At 36.6% G+C, this 20,152-nt stretch overlaps 1 protein-coding gene across 9 annotated transcripts in view; it reads left to right on the forward strand.

Moving 5' to 3' along the window:
• CDK14 (cyclin dependent kinase 14) overlaps positions 1-20,152 on the forward strand; it is a 674,504-nt gene that overhangs the window by 329,206 nt on the left and 325,146 nt on the right. The gene's annotated exons all lie outside the window — the stretch shown is intronic.

Genomic DNA, 20,152 nt, shown 5'->3' on the forward strand with positions numbered 1-20,152 from the left:
ATTACCCTCGGGACATAAACATGCCTGAGGTTGAAATATACGCTTTTGCTGAAAAATGATTATCTTTTCCCACCCCACCTTTCGATAAATAAAAGAGCAAGAAATGTTTATTTCTTATTTCAAGGTTAGTAGACCATTCAGTACCTTTGGAACAAATCTACTCTGTTGGGTTTTATATATCCTTTCCTTCTAAAATTGAAATAGAACAAAAGTTAGTATTTAACGAGTGATATATTGCACAACTGTCATTCATCTTCATCTAGTTGGTAGAAATGATAAAACTCCGTGTGTGTGTGTGTGTGTGTGTGTGTGTGTGTGTGTGTGGTTTATTGCCAAATTTTAGCATCAAAATAATAAATGTTCAATGCAGTTTCATACTCCAGATATAAAGTGGCCAGATGTAAAGGCTTTCTATTACGGAGTAGAAAACAATGGGAGAGTTGGTGGGTCGAGGAGAGATTTGTAGTTCCTCAAATTTAGAGTTATTGGATTTGCTGTAAACATATTTTGTAGTTTATCAATGTCAGTGAATTAATAAGGATTTATAGTGATTTTCTTCTGGTGTGTTAATATACTATAAGGTATATGTTGGAGTATGAAATTGCATTGAACATTTAAGTCTATTGAACATAGTTTTCCTGTATATTTATAAAACACATTTTACAAAGTTGATTTTGTTTGTATAATTAAGGGTATAATGATTATATGTAAGTGCTTACTGGGTGTTATTTTTGAATTTTATGACAACGTTTTTATTATAACTGTCAGGTAAGTTCATCTTAAAAGATTCTTATGGATCTTTAAAATGGACATTTTATAATATCAGATTCAGAAATAAATTGAAATGCAATTTTGAACAATTTAGAAAGTGACTTAGAAAATTAGGAAATTTAGGGATGCTCAAAGCAAGCATTAATATTTTCATTTTCTCTTTTCCAAGTACCTTTCCCCTCATCCTCTGCACTTTTCTTTCTCAAAACATATTGTTTTGTAAACAATTTTCACCTATGAAATATGTCGTGAATATTTTCTCATATTATTAAATGTGAAAAACTCATTTATAACAGCTTAGGTCTTAGGTTTTTCCTTTAATGGCCAAAACCTAGTCTCTTTCTTCAGTCCCTTATCATTGAACATTATAGTGCTTGCTACATTTCACTGTTGGGTGCAGTCCTGTACTGAACGTGTTTATAGGCTTGTAGGAAGCCACGTGTGGTGCAATTGCAGTGTTGAGTATTCTAAAGCACTTGAATCTTTGTACCAGACTGCTCTGCAGAAAGGTTGTGCCGTGCAGCACCTCACCTCGGTGTCACGGATTCAGTCTCCTTGCCAGGAACACACACTTGGCGTGCATCCTGTGTGCAAAGTGTAATGACCGAGACTCAGCCACCAACTGACAATTTCCCCCCAATTAATTGTGCATTATTTTTGTCTTTTAACGTAAGACATACAATTAACTGTGATTTACTGCACTTGGGCACGTGTTTATGTCTGAGATGAAGGAAGCACAGTAAAAACTGTGGAGAAGCTAAGCAGTCAAAATGGGATGCTTCCAGGCACAGAACAATTAGAAACACTAGGCCTTCATTCAGACTTTGATGTATAAAGAGCTTTAGAAGCAGTTCCTTTGTCCTAACTTTTTTTTTTCCTATGTGAAAATTGATTAAACGAGACAAATGAAATCTGAATATAGGTCCTATATTGTAAATGCTATTTTTATTAGAAGAAATACTTGGCATAGGTGGGGGGGGACACTGAAATTTATTGAATTTATTCTGTGCACTAGACACTTAGAAATTTTTGTTTTATTCTCTTCAACCTAGTATGGTATAGTAACATATTTTTGAGAGAGACCTGAACAGAGAGGTAACTGATTGCAAAACTGGGATTCAGAAGCTTGATTCATAGCCTTCAGTCTCAGGTAGTCCCAAGGTCTTCTTTGTATTTGTACATATAGATGCTTTACCTTAAAGAGCTGCCTATTTTTCTAGTAAATTATTGATCGGTGTATGTACATAGATCAATAATTCTAGCAAACCATTATATATATTTTCTCTATACAACAAATATGACACCCATGCTGTAATAGAAATAGATTGCACTGATATTAAAAAGAGAGCACATTACATGGTTTAAAGAACACTTTGTCATTTGACGAATTCAGTAGTAACAAGTGAGGTCAGCAATGGTATTTAAGAGATTTTACTTGCTGGACAAAGTAAACCAGACAATCATGTATTTGTAGACCCATTCAGATTTAAGTGGATTGTAATTCTGAAGTCCAGCTACACACAAAAAATGCTGTGTCTACTTTTTCTTGTTAGCAAAGTTGTATTTAAGTGTTTATCTGGGCCTTGTTTTCTATATGCATTTTGAATGAGTAAATTATACATGATTTAGAATCACTATGGCTTTCCTAATGCAGAAGTTTGTCCTGCCCATATAAATAAAATAATAAAATTGTATAGATTTCTAAATTTCTAAAAAAAAGTTCATCTTTCCATTACCTGTACGAAAAAAATATTTCAAATCTCTCATCCAACCTGTGTCTTCACTACCTTGTGCTCTGCGCCTCTGGTGGTACAACCAAACCGCAAACCCATTCACACATCAGAGAGCCTCTTTGACTCCATCTTTCCCTTTGCATGGAATACTCTTCTTCCTGTTTGCCACGTGGCTATCTCTTTCTAATCAAACAGATCATAGATCATATATCACCTATTTATAAAGAGGCCACCTTTCTAAAAATAGAACCTTTCCCATTACTATCATCCAGTTTAACTTCTTCAATAGCATTTATAGTGCACTGAAATTATTTTATTTGTGTATCTGTTTCATTTTTTTTATCCACTACTTGATTTAAGTTCTGTCAGGTCATGGACTCAGCTTGTCTTTCTCACTCTTGTCTGTGTTATGTCTATAACCACACTTAACGCATAGTAGGCCCTCAGTAATTATTGGTTGCATGAATTAAAAATATGCGTGACTAAATAGAGTATTAGTGTGAAGATTTGCTTTGGTAAACCAGCAGTTTACGAACTAATTTTCTCTTCATCAGTGCTTTCTTGGCTGGGCATAGTCAAAAGTTAAATGAGTTTGATAGTATTGGAGCCTCAGGATTGCTTTGAAGCTCTTACACATAGGCCCTACATACCCACTTGCATTTACTATGTTTGTAACCTTGGACTGCAGAAATAAGTCACTGAGTGAGTGTAAAACATACACAAAAAGGTGTGTAAGATTTGAAGTTCCTACTCTGTAGGCCTTAAGTGGTCGTCTAGTTACACTGTTGTTGAGGGCAAAATGTACTGATTATTGAATTAGGGGAGCAGGCTCTGTCTATATAACTAGCCTGTGACTTTCAAGAAGTCATTTATTCCTTCTGGTCCTTAGGCTCCTCAACTGAAAAATAAGAGCATTGAACAGGTACTTTCCAAGATCCTTTCCTGTGCTGTTTTTTTTTTTATGTTGTTCATTTCTGAAATTATTAATTTATTTTCTAATAACCAGATATTTGCTCGTGATTAAAAATCAGTCCATTGAATCTGGAATCAGTGTTACACCATCCTCCCTTGAATCTAATATTTTTATTCTATCTTCTGGAAATTCCAATAGATGAGAGCCACACTTTTATAATATGCACTGAGATCACATTAAAAGAAAATTATTGAAGTATGACAAGTAAATGCATAAATAAATTCACCGAGAAATTGATGTTCATTTGCAGTATAATAGTATGAAACTTAAGGGTGTATTTCCATGTAAATGAGATTAAAACAAAATAGATGAGTCTGTAGAATTGTGGTTTCCTGCAGTCCCTTCAAGGCGATGATGGTGTCATCCACATTTTCTGGCTAGTCTCCCACTGTTATAAAGGGTCATGCCTAACTACATGGAAAGACAGCTGGGCTGAATTTGCCCCTGTAAAAAAGAAACAGTATGAACTCTGTAATATAAGCACGTAAGCTTTCACTTATGTTTTTTTACTGGCTTTCCCAACCCAGGAACCATGTTAAACAGCTCTGTGGTTTTAATCAAGTAAAATTGGACAGGTCTCTTTCCCACCAGAGGTCTAAAATACTACCTTCCTAGCGTTGGTAGTTTCCCCCTCCAGGCTGTTCCTTGTCTTGATTTAAGAAAGGAAATTATTGTAAATCACATTTTAGATTAATCTGCGGAACACACTAGAGATACAACTCTGCAGAGGCCATGGTCAGTGCAGAGTTTGTTTGTAATGTGCCTCTCAGAATTCACATAGGGAATAGTTGAAAACAGGAGGAAATCAGCTGCTTTCAGATGCAGAGTAGAGTCTGTCAGTTTGATAAATAGAAAGCCTCTGAATAAATGCCCGTTAGTCCCAAAAGTATAGACCTTTAACTATTTTTTTTATCATTAGCATATAAAATTCACCGTGGAAGCCATAGTTACAAATTCAAGGTTAGGTATAACTTAGCCCATTTGTTATGGCCTGTAGGCTTCCATTTTACTGTATCTTTGTTTCAGAATATATTTTCTATTAGCAGAATTAACCATATTTTCCAGTGAGGTGTCACTCTGCTTTTAAAAGGCTTTCTCAGCAGTTTAACGCATGAGTAGTTTTAATGCAAAGTTCAGGTGCTTGTTTTCATATACATCTGAAAACCGGAGACTATTTTTCGAGCAATTGATGCTGCAGTATGAACCAAAGGAAGATCAGCTTTTCCATAAATTTTCTAGACTTCATTAAAACTCGAAATGAGAATGTGCACATCTAAAATCTATCAAAGAGATGATCAAGATTGCATGTTAGAAATAATTTTGATTGACATGTGAACGAGACAGTTATTTTCCCCGACTCACTCTTTTAAGGATGTGGTTACCCTTTTGAAAAAGAAATGTTGATTTAAAAATTGCCTTCTCTCTGATCATAAAATTCTCATTCAGCTCCATTATTTAAATCTTATTTAATATCCCACTCATCCCTTTGAAAAGTTTTCTGACATTCAAGGGGAATAATGACAATGAGGATAACATTTAATTATATTGTTTTTCTGTTTTGTCCTATCACAATGTAACTTCTCCCTATCACAGGTATGCTAACATGCTACATATTTGAGACAATTTTTTCTCCTTTTAAATAGTCTATATCTTTTAGAGTGGTTTTAGATGCACAGTAAAATTGAGCAGAAAGTATACAGAATTCACATGTACTCCCCATCCCCACAGAGGCATATAGTTATCAACATCCCCCACCAGACTGGTACATTTGTGACCCTTGATGAACCTATGCAGACAGATATGTCAGTATCACCCAGAGTCTATAGTTTACATTAGGGTTACTCTTGGTGTCATACATTCTTTGGGTTTTGACAAATTATAATGATGTATTTGCCATTATAGTATCATACAGAAGAGTTTCACTGCCCTAAAAATCCTCTAAAAATCTCATCTATATGGGGTTTTTACAAGCTGTAAATGGGAAGAAGAGGAAATATACGAATTCTAACTCATATGCATATTCTACTCTATGAGACACTATGAGTGTCTATGAGACACTTCTCTGTTCAGTCACCATAAAGCAGATTGAAGCAGTGTGGATGGGGGTTGATTGCTAAGAATGGCAGCTTCCAACTCCATGGAAATGAGGAAATTCAAAAGAGTGCTAGTTCATTCTTAGCCAAATCATGCATGTGGGGTAATGAGACATCTTAAAATGCAGAACAGACTGCTCCAAATTGGGCTGATCATCTCATTCTCCACCATGGATGGAAACCTTCTGGGCACAGGGATTTCAATATGCAAAACTATTATATATTTTTACTATACAATATGAGGGCAGAATTGTTGGCAGTAAATCGGATAAGTGATGAAGGATCTGAGTTGAAATATACCAGTGTGTTCTTAGAAAAAAACCCACATGTGGGGGGAGGGGGCTGGACACTGAGTGATGGTGGTGATGACAAGAGTGGAAGAATTGTAGGTGATGTTAGCAAGTGGGGCAGGGAAACAAACCTTAGAATCATGTAACACTCACACGCTATTCAGGACAATGATTACACTTGAACATGAGGTTTGTTAACCTATAGGTAAGTATAAAAGTTGCTTAGAGTTTAACAATTCACTAATGTCCCTTAATTATGAATCTTCCCATGTCTCCTGTGCTTTACCGTCTAAGAAGCCACATTTTAAAATGAAGACAACACCAAACTCCACTGATACAATGTCAGTAGACCTGATTTATAATAGAATCTTGGGTGATAGTGTTTCACTGTAGTCTAAAGCATGTGTTTTCAAAAATTTTTACTGGCAGCTAGAAAAACTGGCTACTATGGAAGATCTGAGATATATTGTAAATTCTGAAAGTTAGACATACTTAAAAAAAATTTGTCATCTTGATTTTTTTTTACTCACTTTAATACTATCATTTCAGTATTAGTTGCTTTCCCTCTTTTGTTTTCTAAGGTTTCTAAAATGCCATATGTGTTTGTTTACTTACTTTTGGAATAGTGCATATTTATATTAATATTAAAAATTTTCTTCTTACCTTGAATAATATCTTCTGTTGTAATAGGTAAACATAAGAAGCTAGGACTTTTCTTTTTTCATTTTAGTAAAGGAAAGAACTATAGGGCACCTGTGTGGCTCAGTTGGTTAAGCGTCCAACTCTTGATTTCAGCTTAGGTCATGGTCTCACAGTTTGTGAGTTCCAGCCCCATGTCAGGCTCTGTGCTGACAGCATGGAGCCTACTTGTAATTTTTGCTCTCCCTCTCTGTCTCTGCCCCTCTCTGTTTGTGCACACACTCTCTCTCTCAAAATAAATAAACATTAAAAAATGAATTAAAAAATTAAGAGAAAGTACTAGAAAATTAAAGAATTAAAAAAAAATAAGAACTAGTGATCTGTGTTGCTTAGGAATTTTAGATACATGTCTGAAAAAAGTCTATTTTACCATATACTATAAAAATAACCTTGATGTGTATAATCAAGTTTGTATTTCTAAAATAATATGACTTTTTGCTAAAATTCAAACCTTAAAAATGGAACGTGTCTCAGTTAAATGTCTGTCAAGTTATTTGACGTTCTGATTTTTAATCTGGAAGGATATTGGTGTAAAATGCAGTTTGGAGTGTTTGGGTTTTCTTTCCAGTTTTGGAGTTGGAACTGCCAGCTAAGAAATCTATTGTGTGAAACAACAACCAGCTAACGTTAGCTGTGAAAATTGCGCTCAGAACCAGCCCAGGAGCAGTGGGTGAAAGGGGTCAATGAGTTGGCTAAATTGAGTGCTCTCCACATGAGAATGGGACAAGAAAGGTATAAAGAGAGGCATAAGAAAAATCAAAGATTGCAAGATTATAAGGCTGTGATGGTTTCTGAAAAGTTGCTGGTAAGCTCTCAACCTATTTGAAATAAATTGGGAGCATTTAATAAGAATCACTACTATTGATGTTAAAAGAACAATAAAAAATAAATATATGATGTGGGAGCTTTTCGCTCAAAGAGTTGGAAGCAGAATGTATGCTTTCAAAGTCTTTATCCAATTGTTGATAGAGTCATATCACTGGGAAAGTTTTGTTATTTTTGTTTTTTGATAAAAGCAGCAAATCTATGAGAGGAAAGTTGACATAAATCTGTTATAATTGTGTAAGAAAATCCACTACATTCACGTTTCCAGAATTTTTAATTTCAGATTTTCTCTGGATTTTGAAGGAAACTCAGAGATTGTCTTGTCCAAATTGATGTATACACCTGGATGTTTCAGTCAGTTAAGTATCTGTCTCCTGATCTTGGCTCAGATCATGATTTCACAGTTCATGAGATTGAGCCCTGCATCAGTCTCTGTGCTGACAGCATGGAGCCTGCCTCTGATTCTCTCTCTCCCTGTTTCTCTGCCCGTTCCCTGCTTGTGCACACTCTATCAAAATAAAGAAGTAAACATTTTTTTAAAAATGTGTACACTTTGGCCCGGCAATGGAAAATAAATTAACATTGTGCCCGTTACTTAGTAAGTGATGTGTTAAATTATTATTATTGTTGCTTGTGTCTCTAGAGCCCTAGTGTGGTACCCAATAAACTTTTGTTAACTTACTTAAAGCATACACATGTTTTCCCCCCAAACTTATAAGAAAGCTAACCAGATGTCTTGTTCAAAAGAGCCTCTCCTGTTCTAAGAATCTGTGCCAGATGAACAGTGTGATCCTTGTCAGGAATCCATCAGTCCTAACATTAGAATTAGCATGCACATCTTGGGGGAACTGCTAAAAACAATATAAAGAACGATTCTCACAGTAGACCTGCAGGAAACCTCATTGGAAATACAAGTTGGAATGGAGCCTTGTTAATTTATGAATTAGAAGGAACCACTCTCTTTAATTATATTCCTGGGAGAAATTAAAGCATTGAGAAGCCCTGTGGACAGAAGAAGGCTGAGTTGGCTTTAACAATGTTCCCCTTATGACTCAGCCATGCTGGGCAGTAGTTGAAAAATGCCCCTGATGCCTCCCAGTGGGAGGAATCATCTGTTCAAATCTTGCCTTTTCCACAGGTTGGGAATAAATAATGCACAACTCCAGGCCAGGTGGAGCCATAACAGAAGTACTATGTAAAACCATTTAGATCTGAAATAGAAAATGTTTTACATGGGGCGCCTGGGTGGTTCAGTCGGTTAAGCATCCGACTTTGGCTCAGGTCATGATCTCATGGTCCGTGAGTTCGAGCCCCGCGTCGGACTCTGCTGACAGCTCAGAGCCTGGAGCCTGTTTCAGATTCTGTGTCTCCTTCTCTCTGTGACCCTCCCCTATTCATGCTCTGTCTCTCTCTGTCTCAAAAATAAATAAATGTTAAAAAAAATTTTTTTTTAATAAAAAAAAATAAAATAAAATAAGAAAATGTTTTACATGGAAGTAAATATATCCAAGTGAAAAGATAAGATGAAATAAAATGTTCCGGAATGGTTAGGGTGCAGATTCTGGAGCCACATGCCTGAGTTTGAATCTTGCCTCTGCAGTTTACAAATCATGTGTCCTTGGATGAATTACTTAAATTCTCTGTGCCTTAGTTTACCTGTTTGAAAATAAGGGTGATGATAGTTATACTGGGTACCTCACAAAATTGTTAGAAGACTTGAATAAATTAATGTTTACAAATCACTGAAGGACAGTGCCTGGCTTATGAGACAATCCGTATAGATGTCTGTTGTTACCCTTTCAGGGTTTAGGGTTTACGTGTTCAAAATGTTATTTGTTTTTAATGTGTAGCATAGGATATAATATGGGATATTATTCAACAATTCATTCAACAGATTTTTCCTGAGTGCCTCTCATGTACCCCACACTGCTCATGGCTGGTTTACAGTGGAGAGTCATGGCCACATCGTTCCTGCAACTCTGCTCTCAGCTTTCTTTACCATCTTGTAGTTACCATTTTGAATATTAGTTACTGTATTATGTGGAGATGCCCCAAGGGCTAACTTTTTTAAATGATCTGATTTTTACATCATTGTCTTGTATATTTTATGGAAATTGTCATTTGTCTATATTAAAGTATAATTACTGGCCAAGGTAGAATGTTCAAAATAATTCTCTGCAAATCACTATTAAAAACTTTCTGTGGTTTGTAGTTCAGATTTTAAAGTATATCTATCACATTGTGACTCAGTTTAGCTTCCTTGGTAAAGGGACCAAGATAATTGAATAAGAGGGACTAATTCTTGTGACAAAAATTTTTATGATAGATTTGTACCATTAGTGTCATTCTTTGAGAATAAGATTATACATCATGTAAGTTCTTTTATGAGGCAGACACTTTGTTAATTAACCAAGAATCTGCTGGTATGATACATTTTCTCCTCATAAACAGTACCTGAATGCTTCTGCCAAATGTTTCAGCAGGAAAGACCTGTGAGATAAGAAAATTTTGTGAACCACAAGAAAAATCAGCCCCAATGAAAAGTATAATTATCCCTTACTACACACTTAATAAAGAAATGACTACATCCTTGAATACTATGAGAACACTACTCGTGTGCAGTGTCAGTGTCCGAAGTCTCTCAGGCGTAGATCTTGCTGCAGGACTTACTTTTACATGGTCAGGTAATGCAGAAATCTCAATGAAAAGTGGCATATTGATTTTTAAGAGTCTTCAGAGGTTCAGTGCTTTGTAAAACAGAGTTTATAAGAAAACAGTGGAGGACCATTATACCTTGTGTTCTAAGACTTGTGGCCAACTTTTTTCTTTCTTTCTTTTTTTTTTTTTAATTAGATTTGATGTCAAAGTTCATTTGACCAGTCTGTAAAATCTCAAGAGGAAAAACATACAGCTAGAAAAATGCATAAATTAAGGGACACACTTGTAGTCTCCAAGAAAAGTTGTGCATAGGTTGCCAAAACAAATGATTTAAGGTTATGGTAGATGCCTTAGCAAATTCATAAATCAAGGTCTTGGTAACATGTATCCATTCCAGTAAAAATACCAGTACACTGCATTTTGTCAGCATTGTCTATGACAGCAAACTTAGTCACTTCTTAAATTTTAGAATTGCTTGTTTTACCATCTTTTTTTGTAAGTGACAGGTCTGTGACCTTCTCTGGATCTGGGTGTCTGTGCTGTTTGTTGTACAGTGTTGATGCAAAAGATGAGTATTTTGCCAGGTACACGATGTAGAAGTCGTTCTAGACTCCAGTGGCAGGAAGCATTTTCATTTTTGAATATTGAATTCAACATTGGGAACACTGTAGTCCTTGAATCATTGAAACATTGTATCAGAAGCACTTGACATTAGATTGCTTTTAGGAAATGACATTGATTCAAACTCTATCATTTCTAATAATAATAATAGCAGCCCTTTATAAGTTCATGAAGTGATTTGTAGATCTTATTTTATGTTACCCTTATTACCCTGTGAAGTGGGCACTACAGGTCTCATTACCCCCTTTTTCATGTGAGAACATTGATTTGTGCTTCTAATATTAGCTCAGTGTGGGTATTCGATTGACTGATATTTTAACTTTGGCATTTCTGTTCAGTCTGTAGGCTTGAAAACAGTTCATCCTGAAGTCATCTTGGAAGATCCTGACTTCTTTCATGTCTTTCAAATAACAACATGAAGAATGTTCAAGTAGTTCTGATTTTTTTTACTATGACCAGTGATCTTTTAAATATGAAAATTATAGGGGTGCCTGGGTGGCTCAGTCGGTTAAGCATCCAGCCCTGGATTTTGGCTCAGGTCATGATCTCATAGTTGATGAGATCAAGTCTTGCATCGGGCTCTGAGCTGACAATGCAGAGCCTGCTTGGGATTCTCTTTCTCTCTCTGTCTCTGCCCCTGCTCCACATGTGCTCTCTTTCTCTCTCACATTCTCTCTTTCCCTCTCTCTCCTTCTTTCTCTCCCCCCTCCCCTCCCCAATCAAAATAAATGAAAAATCATTTTTAAAAATTTTTAATGAAAATTACAGGTAAATGTGTTTTGCTGTCCAGCACTTTATCAATGGGAATAGCTATAAATGAGCTTTTTGATCTCCCTCCAAAACATAGAGAAATTTGGATGCAAATTTGAAATTGTCTTTGAATCACTAAGTGAATGCCAAAATAAACAGTACTTGTACCATCCAGCTCTAAGGCGCTATCTGTTCATTGAAAGCTTAGACATTGAAGGTAGCAAAACATTCTAATACATGCCAACTTGCCCTTTCATTGCCATAGATAAAATCTCTAGAAATCAGGAAAGTATTAAAAAACAGAGCTCAAAACCCTTTTTCATATATATATATATATATATATATATATATATATATATATATATAAAGTCAAATAGACTTTATTTTCCCACTTAACCTTTCATTCTCCAAGCTGCCCCTTCCCACCTCTGGCCCAAGGGCAGTCACTGTCGATGCTGGTGACAGGTGATGTGCATCACTGGTCTGATGGGGGAAGTAAGAGGGAAGAATGAATGACAACTATTGTTTTGTCTTCTTCGCAGTCATAAATTGTTTTGTTGAGAAACCCAAGTAGGTAATTTGTTTTGCTCATACAAGCATCATGCTTGGTATATTTAGAGGCTTAATGACTATGGAAGCGTTGGAAGTGAAACTTTTTCATCTCTGTTATTTTTAGGAGGAGCCTGTCAGTTCCCTCACCCCTGTTAGGTGGATGCCTATTGTCCCCTTTACACATTTGTCCTGCCCTCTTAACAGAGGCATTCAGAGCCAGCTTTTGGTTGTTCTTTCTTTTACTGCTACTATAAATCCAAAAAGGCATTTCTGAAACTGTGGTCCATATATTAATGAAAGGTCATTTGTAAAATTAATTAATTTTCCTTGGTCAAATCAGTTTAGGGTAAGCTTCATATATGTCTTTCCCTCCTCCCCAGACCCAGTGAATTTGCAGTGTATATTAACCTAGTGATTAAAGGCCCTTGACCTTCCTACAGTTAAAATAAAATCTGGTGTCACATCTCTCAGATCTTTTTGATTAAGGACACATTTTGACTCTCTGGAATATAAGTTGGGAAAATGTTGGTAAATTAATTATATATTAGTGTTTAACAAATTGCCACAAACTAAGCTGCTTAAAACAACCCATGTTTATGATCTCCTAGTTTCTGTGGGTTAGGAATGTGGGCGTGGCTCAGCTGGATGACTCTGCCTCCAGGTCTCTCACCTGGCTGCAGTCAAGGTGTCATCTGAAGGTTCTACTGGGAAAGGATCTCTTCCAAGTTTACATGGTTGTTGGCAGAATTCAGTTACTTGCAGTCTGTTGGACTCAGGGCTGTTGGCCTGAGGCCACCCTCAGTTCCTTGCCACGTGGACCTCTCCAACATGGCCACTTGCTTCATCAGAGTATGCAAACCAAGAAGGCAATAAAGTGAGTCTGCAGCAAGACAGAACTTACAGCCTCTGCCATATTCTGTTTTTTAGAAACAAGTAACAGGTCCCATCCACACTCAATACAGAGGCGGAAGGGATTCCACAAAAGCATGGGTATTAGGAGGCGGGGGTGTCGGGAACTACATTAGAATCTGCCAGCTACTGTTGGTATAAAAACTACTATCCAGTTACCTCATGCTAATTACACTGTGTGATATGACTTTTCTTAAGACATAGCAGTTAACCAAGTATGTAAAGCCTTATGGGAGGGTGTAGAGATGTCTAAAGGATATTGGTAATGATGCTGCTGATGACAAACAGTGATGAGAAGTCAGCCTTATTGACTGGTACTTGAGTCAGATGCTGGGTGAGCACTCTGCCTTACATAATCTTACATATATAATCTTTGCATAAGCCTTCTTTTCCAGATAACAAAATGGAAGGTTGAGAAGTTAAGTGAGTCTGTAAGTTGTTTTCAAGTGGCTCACTGAGAAATTAGACAAGTTATGCCACTAATTATACTATTTTCCAATGGATGACTTCTCTGTGCATAATTGGAAGCCCACAAAAGGGTGCCACACTGTTTTGCTTGGGAGACTTAGAGGAGTCAGCCTAAAGAAGTCTTTTCAAAGGAAGAGTAGGATTTCACGAGGTTTCTGAGACAAGGATAGGAATAGGGTCCCATTTAAGTAAAGGTAGGTTAGTTTCTATAATGGTAATTAGTTACAATCCCTCTACAATAACATGACAAAGAATAGAGCTTGTACTGTTTAGCCAGGGTCAAATATATTGGTGGACATGTGGGCAGCAAACCAGAGAGTTGGTTAAATGTCAATTAGGTAGTGGCAACAGTAGCAGATGGCAACTGTTTGGTTATATTTTTTTATTATTTATTTATCCCCAGCCTCTTTCCAAAATGGCCTTGAAGCAGCTGCTGATCTGATGGTCCACTTGCTTTATTCTTATTTAGCCCACAGGCTATTCTAGGCAGACTTGTTTCCATCTAGCACTTGCTTGTCCTCCAGTTTCAGTCTCTGAGTTCCACCTTTAGACACATGCATCTGGGAAGGCACTTGGTGCCAGTGCCTGGCAGGCCTCGGGGCTGCAGGACAAGAGTTGCAGCACTCATTTCGCTGGCCTCCTACCAGCTAGAACCTGCTGCCATTTGGGCACAACCTGGGCCAGGCCCAGTCCCTGCACAGATAGGCCCCTGGGATGGGGACAGGGTACTGAGCCAGGTGTCTGCAACATACAGTTTGTCATCCAGAGCCTGTTGACAGATCTGGGGAGGCCAAAGCTGTGAGAGTAAGTCCTGGTCCATTTTCCCAATCCTCTAGGCTAGAACAGTGGCAGAAGCCAAGGTTCGCAGCAAAGTCCAGGGGTGAGAAGCCAGGAAACACATGTCTTCTCTGGAAGCCCTTTCCTTGGGCAGAGATGGCAGCAAAAAGGCCGGCTCTTTAATAAAAAGAATGGATAGGAGAAGTTCACATACTAAGATTTTCACTAATTAGCTATTGGACCTTGGACTAAAGATTTAAATAGTCAATTTTATTTTCTGTAAATTAAAAAAATAAGACAAGATTTAATGGCCTTTAAGCTCTAAATTCCATATTTCAATATTTTTAAATGTACCTTAAAAACTATTCTCCTAATTACGTCTACTGTATTTTTACCATATGTTTATACAGTTGGTGGCCATTTCTTTAAAAATACTTCTGCTAATTGCAAAGTAAACTTCTGATTGACCATGAAAAAATTTAAAAAACCCAACAAATACAGAACTATTATGACTGTCAGCCTTATCTGGAATGAAGATTTATTACCTTTCTTATTGTAAGCATCCCAAGAACCGTGACTAGATAGTAAGGAAGATGAATGGTGAAAAATTTTAATGCTTTCAGAAAGTCTAATATATATATTTTTTGCAATCCTGTACATTTCTCTGTGCTTATCAAGATAATGTGTTCTAATCCCCTTTATCTATTTCGTATTTCTACCCCACGTCTCCTTTGATAACCACCAATTTGTTCTCTGTATTTAAGAGTCTGAGCTTTTTGTTTGTCTCTTTTTTCTTTGCTTGTTTTTTTGCTTTGTTTCTTAAATTCTACATATGGGTGAAGTCATATGGTATTTATCTTTTTCTGACTTATTTCACTTAGCATTATACCTTCCAGGTCCATTCATATTGTTACAAGTGGCGAGATTTCATTTTTCATGGCTGACTAATATTCCATTGTTTATATATTCCAGTTCTTTATCCATTCATCTATAAATGGACACTTGGGTTGCTTCCATATATTGGCTACTGTAAATAAGCTGCAGTTAAAATAGGGGTGTATATATCTTTTTAAATTAGTGTTTTTATTTTCTTTGGGTAAATACCCAGCAGTGGAATTACTAGATCATCTGTTAATTCTATTTTTAATTACAAATTTTTTTAATGTTTATTTATTTTTGAGAGAGAGACACAGCATGAGTGGAGAAGGGGCAGAGAGAGAGGGAGACACAGAATCCGAAGCAAGCTCCTTCTGTGAGCTGTCCACACAAAGCCTAATGTGGGGCTTGAACCCACAAACCATGAGATCATGACCTGAGCTGAAGGTGGGGCGCTTAACTGACTGAGCCACCCAGGTACCCCACTGAGCCATGCAGGCGCCTTTATTTTTAATTTTTTGAAGAACCTCCAAACTGTTTAGTGCTGTGGCTATAATAATTTGCATTCCTATCAACAGTGCACAAGGTTTCTTTTTCTCCGCATCCTCTCCAACATTTGTTATTTCTTGTGTTTTTTATTTTCCCAACTCTGATAGGTGAAGTGATACCTCATTGTGGATTTAATTTGCATTTTCCTAATGATGGATGATGTTGAGCATTTTTCATGTGTCTGTTGTCCATCTGTATATCTTCTTTAGAAAAATACCTATCCTTCTCAAACTATTCCAAAAAAAGAAGAGGCAGGAAAACTTCCAAATTCATTCAATTCAGGCAGCATGACTCTGCTACCAAAACCAGAGAAAGATGCTACCAAAAAAGAAAACAAGCCAATATTTCTGATGAACATAGACATAAAATCCTCAACAAGTATTAGCAAACCAAATCCAACAATACTTTTAAAAAATCATTCACCACAATCAAGTAGTATTTATTCCTGGAATACAAGGGTGATTCAGTATTCATGAATCAATCAACATGATATGTCACATTAACAAGAGAAAGGCTAAAAACCATATGATTATCTCAATAGATGCAGAAAAGCATTTGACAACATACAGTATCCATTCATAGTAAAAACTCCCAGCAAAATAAGATTAGAAGAACATACCTCAATGAAATAAAGGTCATATATGGAAAACTCACAGCCAACACCATACTCAATGATAAAAAGATAAGAGTTTTTCCTTTAAGATCAGGAACAAGACAGGGATTTCTCTTTCATAACTTTTATTCAACATAGTACCGCATTCCTAGCCACAGCAATAAGACAAGAAAAAGAAAAAGCTTTCAGATTGACAAAGAAGTAAAACTTTAACTATTTTCAGATGACATACTATATGTAGACAACCCTAAAGACTCCACCAAAAAAACTGTTAGAACTAATAAATGATTTCCATAAAGTTGTAGGATACAAAATTAATATACAGAAATCTGCTGCATTTCTATATACTAATAATGAAGTAGCAGAACGAGAAATTAAGAAAACAACTCCATTTACAATTGCACCAAAAATAATACAATACTTAGAAATAACCAAGGAGGTAAAAGATCTGTACTCCAAAAACTGTAAAACATTGATGAAAGAAATTGAAGATGACACAAACAAATGGGAAGCTATTCCATGCTCATGGATATGATTCCCAAAACAATCTACAGATTTAATGCAAAACACCAATAACATTTTTCACAGAACTAGGACATATAATCCTAATATTGTATGGAACCACAAAAGACCCTGAATAGCCAAAGCAATCTTGAAAAAGAAAAAGAAAGCTGGAGATGTCACAATCCCAGATTTCAAGGTCTACTACAAAGCTATAGTAACCAAAACAGTATGGTACTGGTACAAAAATAGACATATAGATCAATGGAACAGAACAGAGTCCAGAAATAAAACCCCACTTATGAGGTCGATAAATCCATGGCAGATCTTGACAAGTATCTTTACGTTACACAAGAAGAAAATGCATAATCTTTTCCCTATTACTCTGTATGTTTTTCTAAACATTGACAATAACAATGCCAAATAAAAAAAAACTAAAAACATTTACTGATGGTCTTGTGACCTTAATCACAGTAGCTATTTTAAAATTTTCTAAATACCTTCAGTTCCTCAACTACATGAATACATATTTTTATACGGTACCAATTATATCATTGTTAACATGAATTCTGTTTTTTACCACTAACATAGCATGATTTTTTGTATTTTTATATGTTAACCTTTATAGTTATAAATGATATGTTCTTTCTTTTAAAATAGGTGTCATAGACAGCTTTAGAGGAAAATAAACATTACTGATAATCCTTCTTTGCTAATATAGTACTTGTTTACATATCTCACAGCTTTCAATGTATATTTACATAATGACATTTTTCTTTAAAAAAACATACTATAGTTTTTAACAGTACATACATTGCTTTTTAGGGCCATATGATTTTATTGACTTGGTGAATTTTCTCATCAAGCCATCATTAGTTTATCAGTTGTCCTAGTTGATGAACGTATTTAATGAAATAACAGTTTAATTTAATAATACAGTTAATGAAATATTTAATGAAAGAAACAATGAGATCAATTAAAAAGAAAGATAGCGGGGTGCCTGGATGTTGGTTGGGCTTCCAACTTCGGCTCAGGTCATGATCTCACTGTCCATGGGTTCAAGCCCCGCATCGGGCTCTATGCTGACAGCTCGGAGCCTGGAGCCTGCTTAGGATTCTGTGTCTCCCTCTCTCTCTGACCTTCCCCTGCTCAAGCTCTGTTTCTGTCTCTCTCAAAAATATATAAACATTAAAGAAAAAATTTTAAAAAAAAGAAAGCAAACTGAAGAGCACCTTATGATTCTGGAACTCACATTTGGTTTGAAGATAGTTTCTAAATTTAGGGGCACCAGGGTGACTCAGTTAAACGTCCAACTTTGGCTTAGGTCATGATCTCCTGGTTCATGGAATCAAGCCCCATGTTGGGCTCTGTGCTGACAGCTCAGAGCCTGGTGCCTGCTTTGGATTCTGTCTCCTTCTCTCTCTGCCCCTCCCCCACTTGCGCTCTATCTCTCTCTCAAAAATAAATAAACATGAAAAAATTTTTAAATAAAAAAGATAGTCTCTAAATTTAAAGCTACGGTTAAAGATTCTAAGTAAAGCTTTATTGATGAAGATAAATGCCTGGAAGAACAAGCTATTTGGACTGACAAGAGGGGAATATTTAAAGTATATATAACAGATTCTGACAAGGACATGTGCTTCAAATGTTAGGTTTCTGTCTGTAATTCTTGAAGGATAAGATGAGTTTATGTTGTATTGCTGACAGCTCTTTTAAAACTGTGGCAGGCTTCTGGGAACATTCTTGGTCCTCTCAAACTTAGCATGTGCGATGTTTGCTGACAAATGAAGATAAATAGATTGTCAGGTTGCTAAGTCTGAGTTTGAACTTCTTAAAATCTACCAACCTATATTCTTATATCCATTATTTCTGGTTATTTAGAGCAGCATGCCTTCCTGTGGTTAAATTAGATGTAGAAATGAAAACTCCATTGTATGAATTATAAAAAAAAATTAATACTAGCTGCTTTGGGCAGTTTTGACACTTTCATCCTAAGGAAATCTACTTTAAGTATTATACTTGCGAGTAAATTTCCCTTCAAGGAAGATTTTTTTTTTTAAAAAACTTCAGAATTGCTTGATGATTCAAATTGCTCATGCAAGTTTATCCTAGGTCTTCGTAGCTAAACTGGCTATTAGGCAGACAAGCCTGCGCTTTAGAAGACAACTTGGTTTGGAGTGGTGAGAATATTTAAATAATAGTTTATTTCAACTTGTTCTACCCAGTCATTAGCTCATTGCTGCCAGCCATGAGTTTCCCTGCCATACCAGGAAAGCCTGTCATTTACATCGGATCACTATTTTAGGACTCACATTATAAAGTATAAAGAAATACACTAGAATCTGAGGGTGGAGGCAGGAAGGGGGTGCTATGAATACACATGGCTGGGTGAGGACTCATTTGACCTTTTTCTTTCTCTCTTCTAAAAGCAAGTTTGTTTGTTTGTTTGTAAGTAACATGCACACAGTAATACACATTAAAAATTTTTTTTAATGTTTATTTATTTTTGAGGGAGAGAGAGAGAGCGTGAGTGGGGGAGGAGCAGATAGAGAGGGAGTCACAGAATCCAAAGCAGGGTCCAGGCTCCCAGCTGTCAGCACAGAGCCCGACGCGGGGCTCAAACCCATGAACTGTGAGATCATGACCTGAGCCGAAGTCGGACGCTTAATAACCGACTGAGCCACCCAGGCACCCCAGTAATACACATTTTAGAGAACAAAAGGGGGGGGGTAGAGTGAAAATTAAGTTTTCTTCTCCCTCCTATTTTCTTATTTCTCTCCCCATAGGCAGTTGCCTTTACCTATTTCTTGGGTTTCTTTTCCAAGATAGAATACACATGTGTAAACACATATTCTTTAATGCAAATATTGTGTGGCATACCCACTGTTCTTTATTTTGCCTTTTTCTCTTAACAATTTATTATCGTTGGCTCCATATAGATTTATTGGCTTCATTGGCTGCATTTTGTAACCTGTGCCATAATTTATTTACCGACTTTCCTTCCGGAATTAGGTTATTTTTAGTCTTTTGCTAGAAACAGTGTCACACAAGTCTTTGGGTGGATAAATATAGGATAAACACCCAGAATAAAAGGTGCCATTGATCACTCTCTGAAACTTGTGAGACACCCTGAGTGACTTCCAAGTTTAGTTCAATCAGTCAATTCAGTAAACACCTTTCACATTCTAGGTCACGTGTTGGTCTTAGGGAACTCCAAGAATCAGACATGGCCTCTGACTTAAATAAGTTAGTGACATTGATACTCAAAGGTAAAGTACAAGGTGACAAATCAGAGATACAGCTGCATCTTGTGGAGGTTCATGGCAAGGAGGAATACCTTCTGACCTTGGGGTTCAGGGAAGAGTTTGGAGGTGGGTCGGAATTAGAATTAGAGGTGGGAAGTAGCAGTGAAGGTCATGCAGCAAATAAGGGTGCAGCAAGTGCATGCTAGTGCTTTGCCCCCACTTTGTGGGCCTCCTCACCACACCTGTGAC

This window comes from Felis catus, chromosome A2 (assembly GCF_018350175.1).
Source record: "Felis catus isolate Fca126 chromosome A2, F.catus_Fca126_mat1.0, whole genome shotgun sequence".
NCBI classification, from domain to species: Eukaryota; Metazoa; Chordata; class Mammalia; order Carnivora; family Felidae; genus Felis; species Felis catus.